This window comes from Pinus tabuliformis, chromosome 6 (genome assembly GCF_031772625.1).
Source record: "Pinus tabuliformis cultivar Carrire ecotype Pingquan chromosome 6, CPIR1, whole genome shotgun sequence".
NCBI classification, from domain to species: domain Eukaryota; kingdom Viridiplantae; phylum Streptophyta; class Pinopsida; order Pinales; family Pinaceae; genus Pinus; species Pinus tabuliformis.
In genome coordinates this window covers 884568491-884590795 of record NC_142292.1, presented here as the reverse complement: position 1 = coordinate 884590795, position 22305 = coordinate 884568491, and the positions used below count along the sequence as shown (strand labels likewise).

The 22305-nt window shown below is 39.5% G+C and overlaps 2 pseudogenes; both read left to right on the top strand.

The window, feature by feature from the left end:
- Window positions 1-584: 584 nt before the first annotated feature.
- On the top strand, window positions 585-1999 carry LOC149261723 (phosphatidylinositol 4-kinase beta 1-like; annotated as a pseudogene).
- A 133-nt stretch (window positions 2000-2132) lies between these two features.
- On the top strand, window positions 2133-4031 carry LOC149261722 (diacylglycerol kinase 1 pseudogene; annotated as a pseudogene).
- Window positions 4032-22305: the final 18274 nt, after the last annotated feature.

The following is a 22305-nucleotide window of genomic DNA, read 5'->3' as shown; positions in this document are numbered from 1 at the left end:
CAGTTCGATAGCATATCAAAAGAATCTTGTGTGGTTGAGAATCAGTTGTCTAAAGATGTAGAATGTTATGATGATCATCAACATAACCATGTATTCTTTGACCCTATAAGTGAATATATGGACAAGCTTTGCACTCCGGTCTTTCATTTTCATTTGCATTATGAAGATCAAGTATATTATGAGTTGATGTGGTCCTCTCACTACCCTGGTTATTTTGAGGTCGGATGCAGTCAAGAGCCTCCAATATCAGATAAGACAATTGATTAGCTTTATTGGAAATATCATGTTGCTTGAGCTACAAGTGGAGCTTGTAGCTGATAGGGTAGGTAGGTAGGAAAATGCAAATAAGCTTAAGGATGACTGAGCATTTTTTCAGTAGATATAGATTCCTTTCTTCTACAGTGATCATCTAAGGTGAAGGCTCAAGAAGCTTAAAGGAGATGCTTGTCAAGCAAATTTCTGTTTTTCATAAATGGATAAGGCACTGGACATACGAGTTCTTAGTGTACTACAGGAGCACACTATCCCAAGTGGAGCCACTGTTATCACTTAATAATTCTAACTTCAAAACCGCTCACATTAGTATGACGGTAAAAAAAATCCAGTGCTAGTCTAGTTTTGAGTTTTTGTTTGCCTTAGAGTCTGAGTCTAAGGAGTACACTATGCATCCTCATTCACCACTAGTCTCATAATTTACACAATTTCCAGGTGTCAACTTTTTTCAAGGGTTATTATGTGCCACAAAGCTCTTTAGGTGATTTCGTAGCGCATAAGTCAATTTTAGGTGTTTTTGCAGCGCAACATGTTCTGGTGATTTCGTAGCGAAACACGGTCTAAGTGATTTTGTGCTGATCCATAGCAAATCTCACCCAGCTGTCATACTTATCAGAATCCATTGTGTTTTAGATCGTTAGGTGTCGTGGTACTGGCACATGTTGCAGTTGTTGCTAAGAAGGAGACAAAGGGTTCTGTTTATAATCTGCATGCATTTAATGCAAAGTTGCTTGCTGGCATCAATCAAAAGACTCTGGTGGCCAGCCATAGGCAACAGATGCATTAGCAGGGGAGCTATGGGAGATGAAAAAGGAAAGGATCAGAAAGGCTTCTATCTATGGGAAATTACCTGGCTGGGATCTCCGCTCTATTATTGTGAAAAGTGGTGATGATTGCAGGCAGGAGCATCTTGCTGTGCAACTTATTTCTCATTTCTATGATATTTTCCAGGAGGCAGGGCTACCGCTTTGGTTGCGTCCTTATGAAGTTCTTGTTACTTCTTCGTATACTGCTTTGATCGAAACGATTCCAGACACGGCATCATTACATGCTATTAAAAGCAGGCATCCAAACATCACAAGCTTGCGGGAGTTCTTTACAGACAAATACAAGGAAAACTCACCTTCTTTCAAGCTTGCTCAGAGAAACTTTGTTGAGAGCATGGCTGGATATTCCATATTGTGCTACCTACTTCAGGTGAAAGATCGACATAATGGAAACTTGTTGATGGATGAGGAAGGACATATCATACATATTGATTTTGGTTTTATGCTATCCAATTCTCCTGGTGGTGTGAATTTTGAAAGTGCTCCCTTCAAAGTTGACTCGAGAACTTCTAGAGGTAATGGATTCTGATGCAGAGGGTAGTCCGAGCGAGTTCTTCGACTATTTCAAAGTCCTATGCATTCAGGGATTTTTGACATGTAGAAAACATGCAGAACGGATCATATTACTGGTTGAAATGTTGCAGGACTCTGGTTTCCCATGTTTTAAAGGTGGACCAAAAACAATACAAAATTTGCGAAAGCGCTTTCATTTAAGTTTGACAGAAGAGCAATGTGTTTCTTTGGTTCTATCTCTCATCAACAGCAGTTTAGATGCCTGACGGACAAGGCAGTATGATTACTACCAATGTGTGCTGAATGGTATCTTGTGAGAATTTATATTGCTCGGGCGCATTTCATTCTCAGGTTTCTGTTTTCCGTTAGCCATCTTTGTTGAGGAGCTTTTGCTTCACCTTCAGGAGGATACAGATATCTTGACACGAAACAGCCTTCACATAAAGAACGGTTATTTCCTAGCATTGCTCGAAATCAAGGCACAGGACTTCGCAACCGACAAAGCGAAACAAGTTTTGAATGGATAGCTTCAAGGCGTTTGTCGGAGTCCTTGAGTTCTCACGATCAAGCTTTTATGACTCCAGTTTATTTGTGTCGGCGTTGCTACTCTCTGCGTTGGTGGGGGTTATAGCTATTGCCTATGTTATTTTACAATGGAAAAGAAATATTTCTCTTCGTTGGATGTCAATGAAAGCTGCAGCTAGAGCAACGTGAAAGTCAAAAACAAAGTTGAGAACCCTGGAGGCTCACCATTCATGGAACCAAGATTTTGGTTATCGCGGACAACCTTCCACCTGTTGTGTGTGTTTGAAGTCATTTCTGCCACCGCAGTCCCTTGGTCCCGTGGCAATTTCGAATTCTTCAATTCAATGCTGTATTGTTTGTGGCGTGGCGGCACATCTGTCCTGTTCTAAGATTGCATCCAGAGATTGTAAATGTGTTGCGCAGGCTGATTTTCAGCAGCTGCTGCATCACTGGACTGAAGTATGGAATGAAATAGAGGACATTCCTGAAACATCTTATTACTGTACTTTTTGTAAAGAGCCATGCTGTGCTTCGTATCTGGCAGTTTCTCCTATCTGGCGCTGTCTGTGGTGTCAACGTCTGGTTCATATTGAATGTCATACAAAAATGTTGGAAAAATTGGACGTTGTTTGTGATTTGGGTTTTTACAAAAGGCTTGTTATATCACCACTGTGTGTTAAAGATTTGGGTAATAAGACTATTACTGGTGGGCTTTTGTGTTCTATTACCCAGGGAGCAAATGAATTGGCATCCTCTGTTCAGGGCCGTATCAGAAAAAGGCGGCGGAAGAGTAAACGAGGGAATGATTCTTCACTTCAGAATGCTATGAGCAATGGCATATTGGACATTTGTGGAAACAGTACCAAAGATTCACAGCAAGAACTTAATGGAATTACAGGAGGAGACAAAAGGACCAATGATTGTGGAAATGGAAGAGATTCATATCAGGACGATGAAAATAGCAGAGGAGCAGGAGTCAAAGAGGGCCAGACAAAGTGTGCATCAGTAAAGCCCAGCAGTGGTTTGCAAGAGATGAAACAGCAATATAAATTAGTCAATTTACCTCCTGATTGTAGGCCTCTTTTGGTTTTCGTCAACAAAAAGAGCAGTGCTCAACATGGCCTTTCTCTTACAAGGCGCTTAAATATTCTTCTAAACCCTATCCAGGTGTTTGAGCTGAGCTCTAAACATGGGCCTGAGATGGGTTTGGCCTTGTTTGACCAAGTGCTACACTTCAGAGTTCTTGTTTGTGATGGTGATGGTACAGTCGGGTGGGTGCTTGATGCTATTGAGAAGCACAATTATGAATTCCCCCCACCTGTTGCCATACTCCCTATTGGGACAGGAAATGATTTAGCTAGAGTTTTGTCATGGGGAGGAGGCCTTGGTGCAGTAGAGAGACAAGGGGGGTTAAGTATGGTTCTGCACCATATCGATCATGCAGCAGTTACGATGCTTGATCGCTAGCGAGTCACAATAAGTGGGAAAATATCACAGCAGATTCAGAATGGTGATGGCGATCAATCATTAAAATCCACGAAAGAGTATCAGAACAGTGACCAAACGGTGAAATTCTTGAACAATTATCTTGAAATTGGATGTGATGCAAAAGTTGCATTAGACATTCATATCCTAAGAGAAGAAAGCCCTGAGAAGTTTTATAACCAGTTTCTGAATAAGCTTTTGTATGCAAGAGAAGGTGCCAAGGACATTATGGATAGAACATGAGCTGATTTGCCTTGGCATATTCGACTAGAAGTGGATGGTGTGGACATTGAAGTTCCTGAGGATGCAGAAGGTGTCCTTGTAACGAACATTGGCAGGTACATGGGAAAAGCTTACAGCACATCAAGGACGTGGCAGTCTGCTCCATTTTGGGTAATTAAAGGATAAAGAACATGGCTAATTACTTCCGAATATCTTTGAGGAAAACAAAGGCATAAAAACAGGGACAGTTTCCTATTTCTCAGCAGAGGTAAAGGGATACGACATTAAGGACCAGTAAGAAGCTTCGAGCATCCATCACAGCTAAACTAAAAAAGACCAATTGTCAGAGAATGAGCCTGTTTTCTCCTTTTTCTCGTAGGAGCACCATTTTGATTGTAATAAATGCTATGTTCAACATGATGTCGAATTAGAATCCTAATTGTTTTAGGTGTCTAGAGCTGTCAATTTGTAGTCTTCTGTATTTATTAGTTAGTTTCAAATGTTAGTAGGTGTCATCATAGGCAGAATTGGAGTTCCCTTCATGCTTGAGGAGGAATCTCGATTAGTTAGAATAAGAACTCTATATATAGCTGAAACAGCAATGTAATCAGGGTTGGAAAATTTATGACACAGCTTATATTTGGCTTATGTAAAGACTCATTTCAGTAATAGAATTTTGATTTTACTTCTCAGGATTCATGAAGGATTTCTTATATTCAGAATGTGTGATGTTGTCCTTTCCTTAGTTTTGTTTGCAGTGGTATAGATGTATAATCACTTAGAACTCACTGAATGTGCTCTGATTTCCTGTATGCATTTATAAACTGTGGTCCTATATGAATTATGTTCCGAATATCTAAATGCTGAGTGCCCTGACTTCTATGTAAGGTTGAGTTCACTGTTATGTTGAGGTGTTGTTAACTCCATAGGCCCAATGGATAGTTGTTTAATATGTTTCCAGCATTCATATTTGTCATAGTTGTTCTACAAGAGTTAGCCATCTTATCTTAATCAAAATCATTAACCCATCTAGAGAGAGCCCTCTCAGGTTGAGGAGGCTAAGCCTCAGCCTAAAGCAAGTTTGAAATAGTTACTTAGAGTCAACCTAACCAGCAGCCTATCAGGGTCTGATTTTGAGATAACAGTAGGAATATGCAAAACACCCAGCAATGTTCTAACCCTTCCACCTTGCAACTTCAATTTTACTTTTCCACGACCAACGATTCTAGCCTTCCTATCATCCCCTAAAAAGACATCACCAACATCGTATTTTTCATACTCACAGAACCACTCTCTATGGAGAGTGAAGTGAAAGGATGCACCTGAGTCAATCAACCATGCCTTATGATCTACATGTGTACTTGAAAAAGCCAAGTACACATCCCCACCTTCATCTGAGGTGGTTTTCACCTCTGCAGAAGGAGCATCATCAGATTCATTTCTCTTATCAGGAGATTTAGATTTACAGTCCTTTTTGTAGTGCCCTTCCTTTCTGCATTTCCAACACACCACCTTTACAAGTTTTCATGGAGATTTAGATCTCCCTATAGATTTAGATCTCCCACTTGATGACTTATTTTTGTTTCTGTTCTCGGACCATCCTCGTACAGACAAGGCATCACCATTCTGGCTCTCCATATTTTTCCATCTCATCTCTTCCGTCAGTAAGGATGAGACTATTTCATCAAACTGCAAGGCAGTTGCATTGCTACCTCTTGCAATAACCAGACTATCCCACGAATTTGGTAGAGAACACAACAAACTGATGCACGTATCTTTATCTAAAATTTTAATATGAACAGATGATAACTGACTTACCACAATATTAAATGCGTTCAGATGCTCTGTCACAGAGTCTCCATCTTTCATCCTCAGGTTATACAACTGTTTCCGTAGGAACAGTTTATTCACCAGAGACTTAGATTGGTACAAAGTTCCTAGCTTGTCCCACAAAGCCTTTGCCGTAGCTTCCCTTGATACATTCAACAATACTGAATCTGAGACACGCAATTGTATTGTGCTCTTTGCCTTCCGATCCAACTTCTTCCATTCTTCATCGGACACTCCCTTTGGTTTAGTACCCGGATCTACCGCGATCCACTGATCTTTATCCACCAACAGATCCTCCACCTTGAGTTTCCATAACTCAAAACTCTGACCATTAAATTTCTTGATCTTTATCTTTCCACTGCTCACTATTTTCTTTCACCGCCAAAATCGATCTCGTAGATCTCCCACTGAACAGGGTCTACCACAGGTCTAAGCGAAACCCCTCAGCAACAAAGGCGTCCCCTTGAATCCAAAATAGCTCTGATACCAAATGCAAGTTTTAACCCTGTACAAAAATTACCTGCATACGAATTCTAAAACACATAAAATAAACAATGCGAGAGCATAACACGTAAAACACATATACACAAAGATTTTCCCCTGGATCCCAAAACTGAGACTACCAGCTTGATTTTTCATTATTTTCTTTTCAATGTTATAATACATATTTATACATGCCGAAGCATCCAATACCATGGACTGAAAACCATTGCGTCCAATACCATGGACCGAAAACCATCACGTCCAAAAACATGTGCGAAAATCATGCACAAAACCATAGGTGGGTCCGTCCAACATAACATAGGTTCCAAAACCAAAATTTTTCAAGGCGCTGCCCCAAACCCCATAGAGTGGGGTTACCTGCACCCCTCAAACCCCCTGTGACCCCCCCGCTATGCAATCGACACAATGAAGGGGGGGCTCCGCCCCCCCTCTAACCCCCCAGTTAACTACGTGGGCTAGTCGTGGAAAAAATATAATACAACCCAACATAATTGATAGTGGAAGCACTCATAACCTTGTTTCTACAGAAATGGTGGACATGTTGGGATTAGTAAAAACAGTACACCTTACTCCTTACAAAGTATTATGGCTGCAAAAAGGACATCAGCTTATTGTGACTGTCATGTGGAAAGAGTCAATTTTGCGGACAAAACCGACCTCCCTAGAAGCTAAGGCTTTCTAGTGACAAACAAGACAATTAAGCACTATCTTTCCCTAAATATGCATTTAGAATACAAGCAACCAGGTGTTTAAAGCATACCTTTAGTCTAACGCTGTTTGTAGCAGTCCAGCTTCTCCGATCCAGATGAGCTCCTCCTTCTCTTCGAAACCTGCATTCACTAACAAGCAAACGATTACATAGCACCTGAATAACTCATAAAATAAAACATATTCATCATAAAGACCAAGGAGTATATGAAACAAATTATATATAACAACTTGTTGAGAAAAATGAACTTAATTGTATTAAGTGGAAACAAAAGAAACCATTACAACCAGTGCCTTGGTGTTGTGCAGGTCCCTCCTAGGGTCCAACAAGAGTTCTCATTTACTTTGATCAGCTCACCCACTTCCAAATGAAGCTAAGAAAGGATGGGAATCTCTCCTCTCAAGCTCTATAAGGGAGTCCTAATTTCAGCAGCATCTACCCTTAGGAATGTTCAGCTTTCAACCTCCCCTCCCTCTGGCCCAATGCCTGTATTTATAATGCTTTGGAGGAAGTTAATCAGGTCCACCATCAATGGGATAAGCCCCTCTTTCAATGGGATAGCTCCCCTCTTGATGGGATAAGTTCCTCTTTCATAGGGATACATGAACCATCTGGAGGTGCTCAATACACATCAAACCATCTTCTAGAATGCTCTAGAATCGACCACAAGTAACTTTTTTGAAGTAAAACTCGCGCCTTTTGACCTTTACAAGAGTACGCACCCACCCCTTTACAGACAGAGCGTACAAGTACGCAGGTATTGTGAACTTGGGGTGCGTACACGCAGGTAAGGTTAAGAGAAACTGCGTAACCAGAGTTAATTGACTTTTGAAGGAATTTCTCTCTTTCTTGGAGTTTGACATGAGGAGCAGAGGTATGAGACTTGCCAAGGAGGATAGTATGACAGTTGATGGAGCCATACTAACTGCAAATAGTCATGGTGACAAATTTTTGTGTAACAGATTGCCCCCTAAAGTGCGAAGCCTGTTGTAGATTAGGGTTTCATATCATCTAGGAAGGGTGAAGTACTTTATCATTTCAAGGATTATCTTGTGGACAGCCCAGTCGGAGTCTGCAAATATTCAACACAAAATACATATGTAAGATCATATCATCACTGAGGTAGGCATTCCCATACTCAGATTGAAAACTTTAACTAACAAACTAACTACTGCTCTGATACAGGAATGATTTTGCAGTACATCATAATCATAGACTCATGTAGACACAGAATGGACGTAGCCATCTGTTTATGATTAGTCTACTGTATAATGAATACAAAACTCCTCGCAGCTTGGATGGTGGAAACTAGATCCAGGGTCTTCATTCCTACTTCTCGAAATGGTACGATTCTATCCATGCGAATAAATGAGTTCATGTCGAACATGGTAGAAACCACTTGATTACCAGTCGATGATGTAAACTGTTAACAAATGTGAGAGAGACCACCAGTGATGTCAATGGTTCTCAAAGTACCCAGTACAATCCATGAGATGTGAATGAATGTGTTGATGTCGAACATGTCACGGAATCCTTCGATCGAAAGTCAATGATGTAAATTGTCGTCAAAGACAAGAAACCTGCCATTGATGCATGCAGATTTCAAGGTACTGACGATTTCTAGGTCATCTTTCTAGATAATGTGCCGATGTCGATAGAAAGCGACCCGTTGCAGGCAAGCCCTCGACACGAAATCATAGATCAAGTTGAAGAAATGTAGCTGTAAGGACTGACTCAGGGATGGTCAAAATGGATGACAGGTATTTTGCAGATGAATAGTTTATTTGCAGTGACCTCTTGAACACATAACGACACGACAGATGGCTTGGTGACAATTGACCCAAAGTTAATACCCAGAACTGGTTGAAGATTTTCAATGTGGTTTGATCAACTATTAGGCAAAAGATTTCCCAACCCAGGTGAATGAAAAGTGTCGTGTTCAAGAGTGGTGATAAGGTTTCTTCTGAGACAAAGGATAACAAATAGGCTCATTTTTCTCTCTTTTCCCCCACCATTTCTGGCAAGTACCTCTTTATTTTTTACAAGCTTGAGGAGGATAACATATGCTTGATTATAAGCTGATCCTTCGGATGAGTCCAACTTAGTTTAGATTCGAACCCTAAGAAGGAGTGGTTCGTTCCTGTTTGTAATCGAACAGGTTCTTTACTGTGAAATTTTAATGAGTCCAGTATTGGAGATACTCTTTATCGCCGTGGGGCGGACTTGGTTTTTCGACGTTGTTTAACTCATGAGGAAGCTGAAAGGGTTCTGAATGACTGTCACTCTGGAGCGTGTGGCGGTCATATGTCTGGGTATGCCACAGCCCAAAAGATATTGCGCGTTGGCTACTTCTGGCCGTCCTTGTTTAAAGATTGTATTACTGCGGTCCGGAAATGTCACAACTGTCAAGTGTTTGATCGCAAGATGCGCGCTCCACCTGCTCCTCTCCACCCTATAATTGCCGTTGGTCCTTTTGCCAAATGGGGTATCGATTTTATTACATGTAACCCTCACTCGGCCGGGGGGCATGCGTATATCATCCTTGCGGTAGATTATTTTACTAAGTGGGCCGAGGCGATGCCTACATTCGAGGCAGACGGCAAGACAGCTGCAATTTTCGTATTCAATCACATTATTGCTAGGTTTGGTGTCCCACAAGCAATAATCACTGACCATGGGTGCCATTTTCGAAACGTTATGATGACAGAACTTACAGGCCAGCTTGGTTTGCGTCACGATAGCTCAACTCCTTATTATCCACAAGCGAATGGTCTGGTTGAGTCCATCAACAAAGTTTTAGTTATCATGATCCGACGAATCATTGGTATTCATCGGTCGAATTGGCACAACATGTTATTTTCCGCACTTTGGGCGTACCGAACCTCAGTGAAAACATCAATAAGGTTCACTCCTTTCCAACTAGTTTATGGTTTCGAAGCTGTGCTGCCCATTGAATGCGAAATCCCGTCACTTCAAATGGCCGTCGAATTACTTCCAGCTACTTCCGAAGAGGAGAAGCGTTTATTATACGTAGCTCAATTAGATGAGACTCGACGTGATGCTGCATTGGCGATCGAGACTCATGCAAAACGTATGAAAGCTCAGTATGATCGAAATGTGACCCCTCGAAATTTTTCGGAAGGAGACCTAGTGCTATTATATGATCAAGCTAACGATAAATTAGGTGATGGAAAATTCGTTCCTATGTGGCATGGGCCCTATATTGTCAAGCGAAAGCTAGCAAAAGGGGCCTATGAGCTGGTTGACTTTGACGGGGACTCTTTGGGTAAACCCAGAAATGGACTTTACCTAAAGAGGTATTATGCTTAAATGATGGGTATGGAGATTTTAGTTAGGTTAGGTTTTTCTTTCTAGCTGGTGTGTTTGTTAGTTTAGACAGTGTGCTTAGCTTAGAAAGTGTGTTTTTCATCGTTATTCTGCTTATCTTGGTTTTACGCTTGATGTTTGCAGATGTCGATGCCTCTCCAAACATACATTAGGTTTGCTGATGGTGCTTGTCGTAGTACACGGAATATTTCTTCCGCAGCTTGGGTTATCTATTCGCCCTCTAACGAGTTAGTTTCTATGCATGGGGTAAGCCTCGGTCAAACAAAAAACAACATTACAGAGTACAGTGCAGTGATTGAGTTATTGTCTAAATCGATTTCATTTGGGATTCGGAGTTTGATAGTGAGGTTAGATTCTGAACTCATTGTATTACAGCTTAATAGAGTGTATGCCATTAGAAATCCAGTGTTATTAAGGTTATTTTTTCAGAGTGCGTCTCTTGGAACGTGAATTTGATTACATTGAATATCAGCATATTCCAAGGTCTTTAAATACATTAGCAGATGCAATTGCTTCTCGAATGTTAGACAGACATTTGCAATAATCATACATGTAAATTTAAAAACATTTCATCACACATGTTTAACAAGATAAGCCGGTAATAATGATATATATAGATAGGAGTGTGTCAAAAAATACATCGTCTTCGATCATAGGTTGAAAAACACCTTATGATCGGCAAAAATGATAAGTACAAAAAACCAAAATGTCACATGTGTCTACAAAACGACCATCCAATCACTGGTGATGCTCTCTATATGACACCACTGCACGAGCTACCCTACACAAGAACCTTCTAAAAGGTCCTGGGACTGCGACTACGTAGCGCTGAAGCCTGATAGGAATATCGTCTATAGTAGTCTCTGGTATATCTGTCGTCAGACGCTCTAGGTCTTGTTCCAACTCAGCTAAGGTCTCTGTGGCCTCGTCCTGTGGGGCCGGCGCCGCTGCAACTGGTAGTCTCCTCTCGAAAGGCCGGAGATTGGCTGGACGACGTGGGCCTACATCTGCATTTTGAAAATTATTACTGTCAGTTTTGAGACGATATAAAAAACAAAAAAAAATAGATAATTTAAAAACTTGTGAAAAATGAATTACCTGTGTCATCCCATTGTTCTCCCGGTGGAAGAACCATGTCCGGATCTCCATGAAAATCAACTCCGGCATAAGGAAAATCCTGTATCGAAAAGACCTGGTCCTCTAACCAGTGAAAGTACTCCGGTCTAAATCGGACAACCTCCGTGCCCTCGTCAGGATGACGGGCCATAACCGCAACCCATCGCGTCAATTTGGGCTCTCGGGGAAGCCCAGCCTCAACAGTGAGATGCTGTGGGATCAGCATCGGAACCCTCTCTAAAGCAAAACTCACAACTAAAGCCCCATAACCAAAGGTCTTCAGCTGTCCGTTTTTGGCTTTAGTCAGTTGGCTTTTTACGTTAGCCAACACAGCATCACACCAGTTGAAAATGATGCCTCGATAGCAATCAATCGCCATCCGCATCTGGGATCCAGTGGCAATGTGTAAAGTGGCAGCCCCGCAAAGTCTGGTAACTGTAAAAGCAATGACCATAAGTTCAGGGCGGGATATAGTTTTGATCTCTATCCCCTTCTCCTGGTTCTGCGTGTTGCACCACTCTAGTCGGAGACTAGCAATGGACTGGCCACCCGGCCTAGTCCCAGACAGAGTCAAGTGTTCGCCCCTCTTGGGCAAACCAGTGAGAAAGTAAATATCTGAGAGCTCTATCTCGAGCTGGTGCCCTCCAATGTAAAAGCACTGGTCCTGGACGTTCCATCTCTCTACCAGCCACTCTAGAAAGCGCACCTGGGCCCTCATGCCAGGTATGGCCCAGTATTTGTAAAGGTCGCATGCCTTCAAAGCATCAATGGACGGTTGATGATTAATGGCGGCCAAATCAACATCTTCGTGCTCTCTCTCGCGCCAATCAAGCATGGTGGGCAATCTACACACCAAAAAACATCTGTTAGAGTCAATGAAATCAAAAAAATTTGGTCCATTTTGAAGAAATTGGGGTTTGAAAACTCGTTTTGCGGGGTACGCACCCCGCCTTTAGGAACAGGGCGTGGGTACGCGGGTTCCCTTAAGGCAAGGTGCGTACGCCCGGCATTTTCCCAACTGAGAAAATGTCTGGGTACGCAGGTCACCAGTGGAGCACCTGCGTACCCCGAAAGGTGGACCTTGAAACCCCAAAGCCTCCAAAAAATGAAACTAGGGCCTAAAAACAAATTCTAAACGGATGGAAATGAAGAGGAGGATGTTGTAGAATACCTGATGAGACAGCGTTCGATTTCGACGGTCGGATTCTCCGCAATGTCCACGGGAAGTTTCTTGCCAAAAGCCCTTTTTCTCTCCTCAACAGTAAAACGGTAAAAATGAATTGGTAAAACCCCTTTTTATAGGTTTTTTGGGTAAATAAATGGTAAATTTGTTTATTTTTCACCATGAAAAGGTATTTTTCAAAGTATTTTTATCTATCTTTAAACAGGTATGAGTAATGTGTTGGTTTTTGTGCAGGATAAAGGATTTTCAGGGAAAATTGTCATTTTTCACAAACAAAAACATCAGAGTCATCTTTAAGCCCTTTTCTGACTCCTAAAACATGAAAAGGTTGCCGAGCGTTTCTTTTACACTCGTTAAAACGGAATTAAAAGACGGTCCCCTTATAGCCCTTTTCTGACCGTAAAAACAGGAAAAGATTGCCGGATTTTTGTCGTTTCAAATTCGATATTAGAAATAAAACGACGTGTCCTTGATCGCTTTTTACTTTTCAGGTCAAAGACACTAATCATGAAAGTACTCCTTGGTCGTAAAAGATCAAACGGTTCTCTCAAGTATTATTTTATACTTTTTCGGGCTTGGGAGACACAAATTTATGAAAAAGTTCAACCCTGGAGTCTTCTTAAGTTTTTCAGACTCTCTAAAATTGAAAAACGCCGAGTTTCTCCTATACTGGACTCGTTAAAATTTCACAGTAAAGGACCTGTTTGATTACAAACAGGGACGAACCACTCCTTCTTAGGGTTCGAATCTAAACTAAGTTGGACTCATCCGAAGGATGAGTTTATAATCAAGCATATGTTATCCTCCTCAAGCTTGTAAAAAATAAAGAGGTACTTGCTAGAAATGGTGGGGGAAAAGAGAGAAAAATGAGCCTATTTGTTATCCTTTGTCTCAGAAGAAACCTTATCATGCGGAAAGAGTCAATTTTGCGGACAAAACCGACCTCCCTAGAAGCTAAGGCTTTCTAGTGACAAACAAGACAATTAAGCACTATCTTTCCCTAAATATGCATTTAGAATACAAGCAACCAGGTGTTTAAAGCATACTTTTAGTCCAACGCTGTTTGTAGCAATCCAGCCTCTTCGATCCAGATGAGCTCCTCCTTCTCTTTGAAACCTGCATTCACTAACAAGCAAACGATTACATAGCACCTGAATAACTCATAAAATAAAACATATTCATCATAAAGACCAAGGAGTATATGAAATAAATTATATATAACAACTTGTTGAGAAAAATGAACTTAATTGTATTAAGTGGAAACAAAAGAAACCATTACAACCAGTGCCTTGGTGTTGTGCAAGTCCCTCCTAGGGTCTAGCAAGAGTTCTCCTTTACTTTGATCAGCTCACCCACTTCCAAATGAAGCTAAGAAAGGATGGGAATCTCTCCTCTCAAGCTCTATAAGGGAGTCCTAATTTCAGCAGCATCTACCCTTAGGAATGTTCAGCTTTCAACCTCCCCTCCCTCTGGCCCAATGCCTGTATTTATAATGCTTTGGAGGAAGTTAATTAGGTCCACCATCAATGGGATAAGCCCCTCTTTCAATGGGATAGCTCCCCTCTTGATGGGATAAGTTCCTCTTTCATAGGGATACATGAACCATCTGGAGGCGCTCAATACACGTCAAACCATCTTCTAGAATGCTCTAGAATCGACCACAAGTAACTTTTTTGAAGTAAAACTCGCGCCTTTTGACCTTTACAGGAGTACGCACCCACCCCTTTACAGACAGAGCATACAAGTACGCAGGTATTGTGAACTTGGGGTGCGTACACGCAGGTAAGGTTAAGAGAAACTGCGTAACCAGAGTTAATTGACTTTTGAAGGACTTTCTCTCTTTCTTGGAGTTTGACATGAGGAGCAGAGGTATGAGACTTGCCAAGGAGGATAGTATGACAATTGATGGAGCCATACTAACTGCAAATAGTCATGGTGACAAATTTTAGTATAATTGTGACAAAACAATGCAAAGTAGAAATCCAAATTGGTACTTATAAGGATGTTGTATTATGTAATGTAATGCCAATGGATATATGCCATGTATTGCTGGGAAGACCTTGGCAATTTGATCGGAAAGCTATACATGATGGGAGAAGAAACACTTATACTCTAGAATAAACATACACTGGTGCCATTGAAAAATGAAACAGACAAAGAAGCACCTAGAAACAGTGTTATGTTGATAAGTGGGAAAGAATTGTTGCAAGAAGTCAAGAAGGATGAATAGATACATTTTGTTGTCATAAGGAGACCTAAGGTAATTTTGACTTCCACAAACTTAAATGATTTATTTGAAGAAATCAAAACTATGTTGAATGATTTTGCTGATATTATTGTGGATGAGCTACCAAATGCATTACCACCAATCAGAAGTATTAATCATCACATTGATCTAATACTTGGAGCAAGTTTGCCAAATAAAGCAGCATACAGGTTAACTCCTCAAGAAAATGTAGAAATTGGGAGACAAGTGCAAGCACTGATGGATAAGGGATTAATCAGAGAGAGTCTTAGTCCATGTGTTGTACCAACAATACTCAGTTCAAAGAAAGGAGGTGAATGGCGCATGCGTACTGATTCCAGAGCCATAAACAAGATTACTATCAAGTATAGATTTCACTTACCACGCATGGATGATTTGATGGATTGTTTAAGTGGGTCAAAGTATTTTACTAAAATAGATCTGAAGAGTGGATACCATCAAATAAGGATTAGAGAAAGAGATGAATGGAACTCTGCATTTAAAACAAACAGTGGGCTGTATGAGTGGTTAGTGATGCCTTTTGGACTCACTAATGCACCCAGCACATTCATGAGATTGATGAATGAAGTCTTAAAGGAATATATAGGCAAGTTTGTCATTGTTTATCTTGGTGATATTCTAGTTTTTAGTAGAAGCAAAGAAGAACATCTTGAGCAATTTAAGTTGGTTCTAAAAACTCTTTAAAAAGAAAAATTGCTGATAAATCTGAAAAAATGTAGTTTCATGAAAAAAGAATTAATCTATTTGGGGTTTGTAGTTTCTAAAGAAAGTCTGAAAATGGATCCAGAGAAAGTCCAAGCAATTTGGAACTGGCCTATTCCAAGAAACATATTTGAAGTAAGAATCTTTCATGGTCTTGCAAGTTTTTATAGAAAATTTATCAGAAGTTTTAGTCAAATTTGTGCACCAATTATTGAAACAATCAAAGAGACTAATCAGCCATTCAAGTGGACAGAGGCAGTAGACCGAAATTTTAAGTCGCGGAAGAAGAAAATTACAGAAAAACCAGTTTTAGCTTTGCCTGATTTTGGAAAAAATTTCCAAGTTGAAACTGATGCTAGTGGGGTTGCAATTGGAGTAGTTTTAAGTCAGGAACAGAGACCAATAGCATATTTAAGTGAGAAACTAAATGAAACTAAGAAGAAATATTCCTCTTATGATAAAGAATTTTATGCTATTGTTCAAGCTTTAAAAAAATGGTGACATTATTTACTACCAAAAGAGTTTGTATTGTGTTCTGATAATGATGCATTACAATTCATAATCAACCAACCAAAATTGAATCAGAAGCATGCCAAATGGGTAGAATTTTTGCAGAGTTTCACCTTTGTGATAAAACATACAAGTGGTAAGTTGAACAAAGTTGTTGATGCTCTAAGTAGGGTAAATTTCATTATGCAAGAATTAAGAGTTGGTGTTGTAGGATTTGAAGAAATGGTTGATATGTATAAAGGTGATGTCGAATTTAAAGATATTTATGCAGTGGTACAAAATCCAGCAGTTCATAATAGAAGCCAATGGTTAGATTATCTTATCCAAGAAGGTTTACTATTTAAAGGTAACAAACTATGCATTCCCAAATGTTCTATGAGGGAAAACATAATCAAGGAGAAACACAGTGGAGGGTTATCTGGGCACTTTGGACAAGACAAAACCTTTGCTCAGGTAAATGCTTTTTACTACTAGCCAAAGATGCAAATTGATGTTAAGAAATTTGTTGAGAAGTGCAAGATCTATCAGCATGCTAAGGGGAGAAGCCAAAATACAGGATTGTACCAGCCATTACCAATACCAGACTGACCATGGGATGCAGTTAGTATGGATTTTGTTTTGGGATTACCTAGAACTCAAAGAGGAAATGATTCCATTTATGTTGTGGTAGATAGATTTTCAAAAATGGCACATTTCATTGCATGTAAAAAGACTAGTGATGCAACACATATTGCTAATCTGTTTTTTTCAGAAGTTGTAAGGTTACATGGATTGCCTATAAGTATTGTGTCTGATAGGGATACAAAGTTTGTTGGGCATTTCTAGAGAACTCTTTGGAAGAAACTAGGTGCCAACCTTAGTTTTAGTTCAACATATCACTCTCAAACAGATGGACAGACCGAAGTGGTAAACAGAAGCTTGGGAAACATATTGAGAAGTTTAGTGTATCAAAATCCTAAGCAGTGGGATTTAGCACTTGCTCAAGCTAAGTTTGCTTATAATGACACTCCAAACCGAAGTACTAGGATGAGTCCATTTCAGATTGTTTTTGGAATGAATCCAAGAGGTGTGTATGAGCTCAGAAATTTGGGCAAATAGGAGACAAGAAGTGCAAAGGCTGAAGAGTTTGCAGAGCAGATGCAAAGACTACAAGAAGATGTCAAAGACAGATTGTAGGAAAGCAGTGGAAAATACAAATAGAGAGCTGACAAGAGATTGAGAGAGAGATAGTGTTTACGAGTGAAACAGAGGTCAGACAAATTGTTGCAGTCGAGCTGAAAAGGCCAAGACTCTGTAATTTCTATTTTATTGAAATAATTGATTAAGTGTGGCGTTGCGTATTATTCCTGGTGTGAAATTCCCTCAAATCTGTGTATCGACATTCTAGACCCTAATCGGGTATTATTTTATGTTTATGCATTTTATTGATAAGTTACAATCGGTTAGCATTAAGGGTTATTACAGGCTTAAACATTGAACCTTTGTTAAAACGTATTTATTAAAAGCACGTATTAAGCACGTGAGCAATATTCCCAAGTGATAAGCGGTATCTCGCATGTTTAAATAATGGTAAATGGTATTTCTCAAATTCACACGATTACCTAAATTGGTGACACATAGCACGAGAAAACCACTTTTCTCGCGTGCTCTCAATCTGATATCAATCGTGCTACACAGCGTGTGATATTGCATGGTAGTCGTTGGATCGGACATGATAGATCGACGGTGGAGATCGACCGAACTAGTTGGCGCACGATACATCACAATATTCGTAGAATCGAGTAAACAAATCAATGGTGCAGAGTGAAACGTTCGGGAGTGGAAAAGTCAAAGTGGGACTGGCAGTGATTGGTTAGCTTAGCGGGACCCTTGGGAGGAAATACACATACATAATCTTATTAACGCGCAGCTGATTGGTTTTTAAGTGAACCATTTGTCTAATTGTAGACTACCACATCAATTTTGGTAACTATCCGCATCAAGAATTAACCTTGGAAGATCAGACACCCCACAATATTGAGTCACCGCAGAAGCCTTGATCTGAGTTGCAGAAGACTTGATAGCCCTCACCGCAGAAATGAATAGAACAGTCCTAGTTGGGATATAAGCCGCAGGGGATAAGTTTGAAATGAGAATTTATATATATGTCTAAGGCTATAAAAAGTGCGACATGCTATCGCAGATAAGAGAAGTGCCATGTTATTTAAAATTAATATATGAATATTAGATTCAAATTTTTGTTAGATTGTGAGTTTTAGTTGAAATTGCATTTTTAATTGTATAGATGGATTCAAGACTTAAAAAACCAATAAAACATTAGATTTGGGCATATTACACAACTTAAATTTTACATATAGTAGAAATGGCATGTTCAAGCAAGATTGTAATTTTTTGTTAAATGCGACTTTTTGGAAGCTTTACGGTGGGTTTTTCTGGTTTAATTTCTTTAAAATCCTGTAGAAATTTATTGAAATCACAAGTTTGATGGGTAACACCTACACATTGGAAGTGCTTTAGGGGTTTTTTTCACAGACCCGTATATACATAAAAAAATCTAATTTAAATAACACAAATCAAAATTTCACCTCAAATTTTTCCACTACCAAAAAATCTAAAAAATCCCACTAAAAACAACTCCAAAAACAAATTACATAAACAAAACCAAAAACATCTCACACTGCGTTCGTATTCTTCCTTTCCAAATCGATGTTTCTACTTAATTTCATATGCACAAATAAATTGAAAATTTAACCACTTCCCAAAAAAACCCTAAATTCCAAGTATAAACCATCATTATAGGAATTTTAACGCTAAACTGTGCTTTTAAAAATCCATGGAATCGCCTATCCTGTGAAACAATAGGTCTTCCCAAAACTAAATTTGAATTTTTGAAACATGTAGCCACTTACGCTTTGACGTGACATCGCCGTGTATAAACATGCAGAGAAAATCTAACTTATAGCAACCATTACTTCATTCAATGTCAAATAACAATTATAAAAACATGCTAATCGAATCTCGAAAATAATCAATGCATTTCCTTTTCAGCGCATCGGCAATTTACTTTAATGATTAAAGTTTGAGGATGTAACCCACGTTGCCTGCCGTGTCGCCTTCAACCCCGAATGCCATAAACCAACATCCGCTCTTGTAATTTTACCCAAAACCAGCAGAAATGTTTCCATTCGCCGCACATAGAAGAAAAAGGCGCTATCTATCTGTGGAGCCTCAGCCGCCTATAAATTAGGAAGAAACTCGTGAGAGTCTCCATCAATTCGAGAAGCTTGGTATCTACTAACAGCGTTTCAGTAGCAAGATAGCAGGATTTTGCGACTGTTCTGTGCGAGAATATTAAATATTCATTCTTTCTGTTTCGAGTTCGGGGAAAAATGTCAATTGTGGCACTAATTTGGTGTGAAGAGTTGCACAAGTTGCGTGATCGCACCTCACAAAAGGAGGGGCAGCAAGGAGTTCCAAGTACTGCTCAACCGCTGGCGCTGACATCGCAGTTCACAAGTCATCTGTTGGAGTTAATTGGAGGAGTGCAAAATAATAGTAACAATTCTGTTGCTGCCAAATTCGAAAAATGGTTGTCTATTTCGTCGCCCTCTTCTTCGGCCATCTATAACATGATGGATTTCATCTGCCCCTGATCCATTTATCGTATACATTACACAGCGCGCTCTGGGTCTGTCATGTATTTAAATGAGTTGGTTATGGAATCTGGATGGTTGTAGGAAGTTATGATTTGGGTATGTATGGCTGTAGGAAGTTATAGTATCTATGTAGTACATCTATGTATCTATGTTAATGGCATAGGAGAGCGATGCCACAAGCCTTGTATTTAATATCATTATTTGGTCATTTTGTTTCAAGAGATTTACCTTTGTATAAGGTAAATTTTATATTGCAATAACCTTCAATAGTCATTTTACAATGGAAGTCTGCCGGGCTTAATTTGATTCTGGTTTCTATGAGGTTTCTTTTCATTTATATTGTTTTCTCATTAACATCCACATGCGTGGATGTTTATAACATCCTCTAATTTTTTCCATAAACTAGAGCAGGAACAGAGTCGCAATTCATGGTTAGGCTTTTGCGTAGGAGATTCAAATCAAATCCAGAGATCATGATCTGGGATCGAACAGGACTTTCAGGAAAATATGGAGCATTAATAGGGACAAAATCGTCTGAAAAGAGAGGAATATGTAAAATGGGCCATTGGTTTTGCCCTATGTGAGCATTTCACTTTCTGGCTCGATAACAAATTGAGGAATAATGTCACGAGGAGGGCTTCTTTCTCGAAGAAAGAGGTAAATGATCGTAGTTTCATCCTGTTCAAATAAATAGGGGTTTGGATTGTAATTTTCAACATAACATAACCATAATTTTATTGTCATGGCATAAAAAGCCTCCAAATATAAGCATTATTTTCTTTTCTCGCTAAAATAAACTCATACTTTATTTTCTTTTCTCGCTAAAAACAAACTCATACTTCCATTTATGTAGAAAAGAAAATATATTCTACCGATATTTTAAGTGTGAAATGTTTTTGAAACAGGAAAAAAAAAGGAAAAAGGAAAAATAATATAATTATAATAAGAGAAAACAAATAATGTGGATACGACTTATTTCTCTTCATTTCTTTTTTTTCCAGGCCATGTTGCCAAGCCCCAGACAAGAACAACAACCAATACACTCACCTTTGTCTTTGGAGGGCGTTCTTTATCTGAATTTGAGCTTTCTTATCCAGGGACACGCTTTATACCCCGTGATTCATCCTCCATTTGGTTCATTGTCTACTGATTTCTGTTTTTTGGAGTGCAATTGTATGGAGCACACACTGTTTTGGGAAGCAGTAACATTTTTGTTCCGAGTGTTCTTTTTTTCTTTCGCTGAATTCTCCATAGCTTCTTCATCTTCATTTTCAGGAGGATGTATGTGAATCTGTAAATTGCCATCCTCATTGCTTATGTGTCTTTTTTTTGACTTATTTTTTTATTTGTGGACATGTGTTTTGGGAATGTCTTGTTTGAAAACAATTTTTACATCTGAATGCAGTATTTTCATAGTCTAAAACATAGTCTAAAACCTGGGACTGTTGAAGATTTTTGTTTTAAATTTATGTGATTTGGTAAACCTTTGTTAAGGCTGATCTGCACACATATTCTGGGATAGGTGAAAATATCTCTCCATAGTCCATTTTTTTAAATTTGCCCAGGTGTTTTCAATATTCTCTAAGACCTTATGGCGCCAAAAAAGAAAAGGAAGTTTTGAGAACCTCAAAACAGAAGAGGAAGACTTAAGAGCCTCACTCAAGGACATTTTTGAAACCACCATATTAATTAGATCAAAATATAGAAAACATGGAGTTGTGAAGAGCCCTGCATTATCCCAGAACCATGAACTTTCATTTAAAACAAAATCATAATCTTTCTATATATCAAAATTGATAATAAAAAAGCTTTTGGAACCTAAATAAATGTCGTTCCCGGTCGAAAAGGGATTTCGCAAAAATAAATTGAGATAATGTTTGTCGTTTTGACGAAGAAAGAAAAAAACAAAAACAACAACCATAAACCTGCAGATAATCGCCTTTGATAACAGGGTAGAAAAGAGGGAGTTAAACTTTCCATACACTCCCTTTGTTCAACTATGTAGGGGCCTGGACTGTTTTGAAATTGTTCCGTGAATGTGGAAGATTATCTCTTCACTTTATCATTAAAAGTGGTGGCAGTTTTAGAGAAGGTAGGTGGTGCCATTCTAAGGAGCTCCACCCCGCAGCGGTATATTCAAGACTACAGTAGAGTACCTTTGTATGTTATATTCTTTGATCTGACCTGAGTTTTGAAAAACCCTCCCCATTGTAGGCATTGCAGAAACTCAGGAAAATACCATTTAACCCCAATACTCTGTTTCAGTTTGTCTGAGTTCCGGACCCAAATACTGAGGACATCCCATTTAAAATGTTTAATAGAGATTTGAAATGGGCTCTGATCCCACCCAAAGTGTGATGCATTCAGTTCAGATTCGGGGAAAATAGAAGGGCGCATATTGATATGAAGGCAGCCAAATATGCTTCGAAATTATGCTATCCGTCGGTCCCCAAAAAAGAAGTGACGCATACACATAATATAGGCAGCAATGAGTACCCTGCTGTCGCCGCAATCATACGCAGCGGCCGATGATAGAGGGAACCAGCTTCGCACGCCCGTATGAGAAGCATAAGCAGCAACCACAAGATGCCGGCTCTGCAGCATAAAAGCGCCGACAATGCAAAGCACGCAACCCT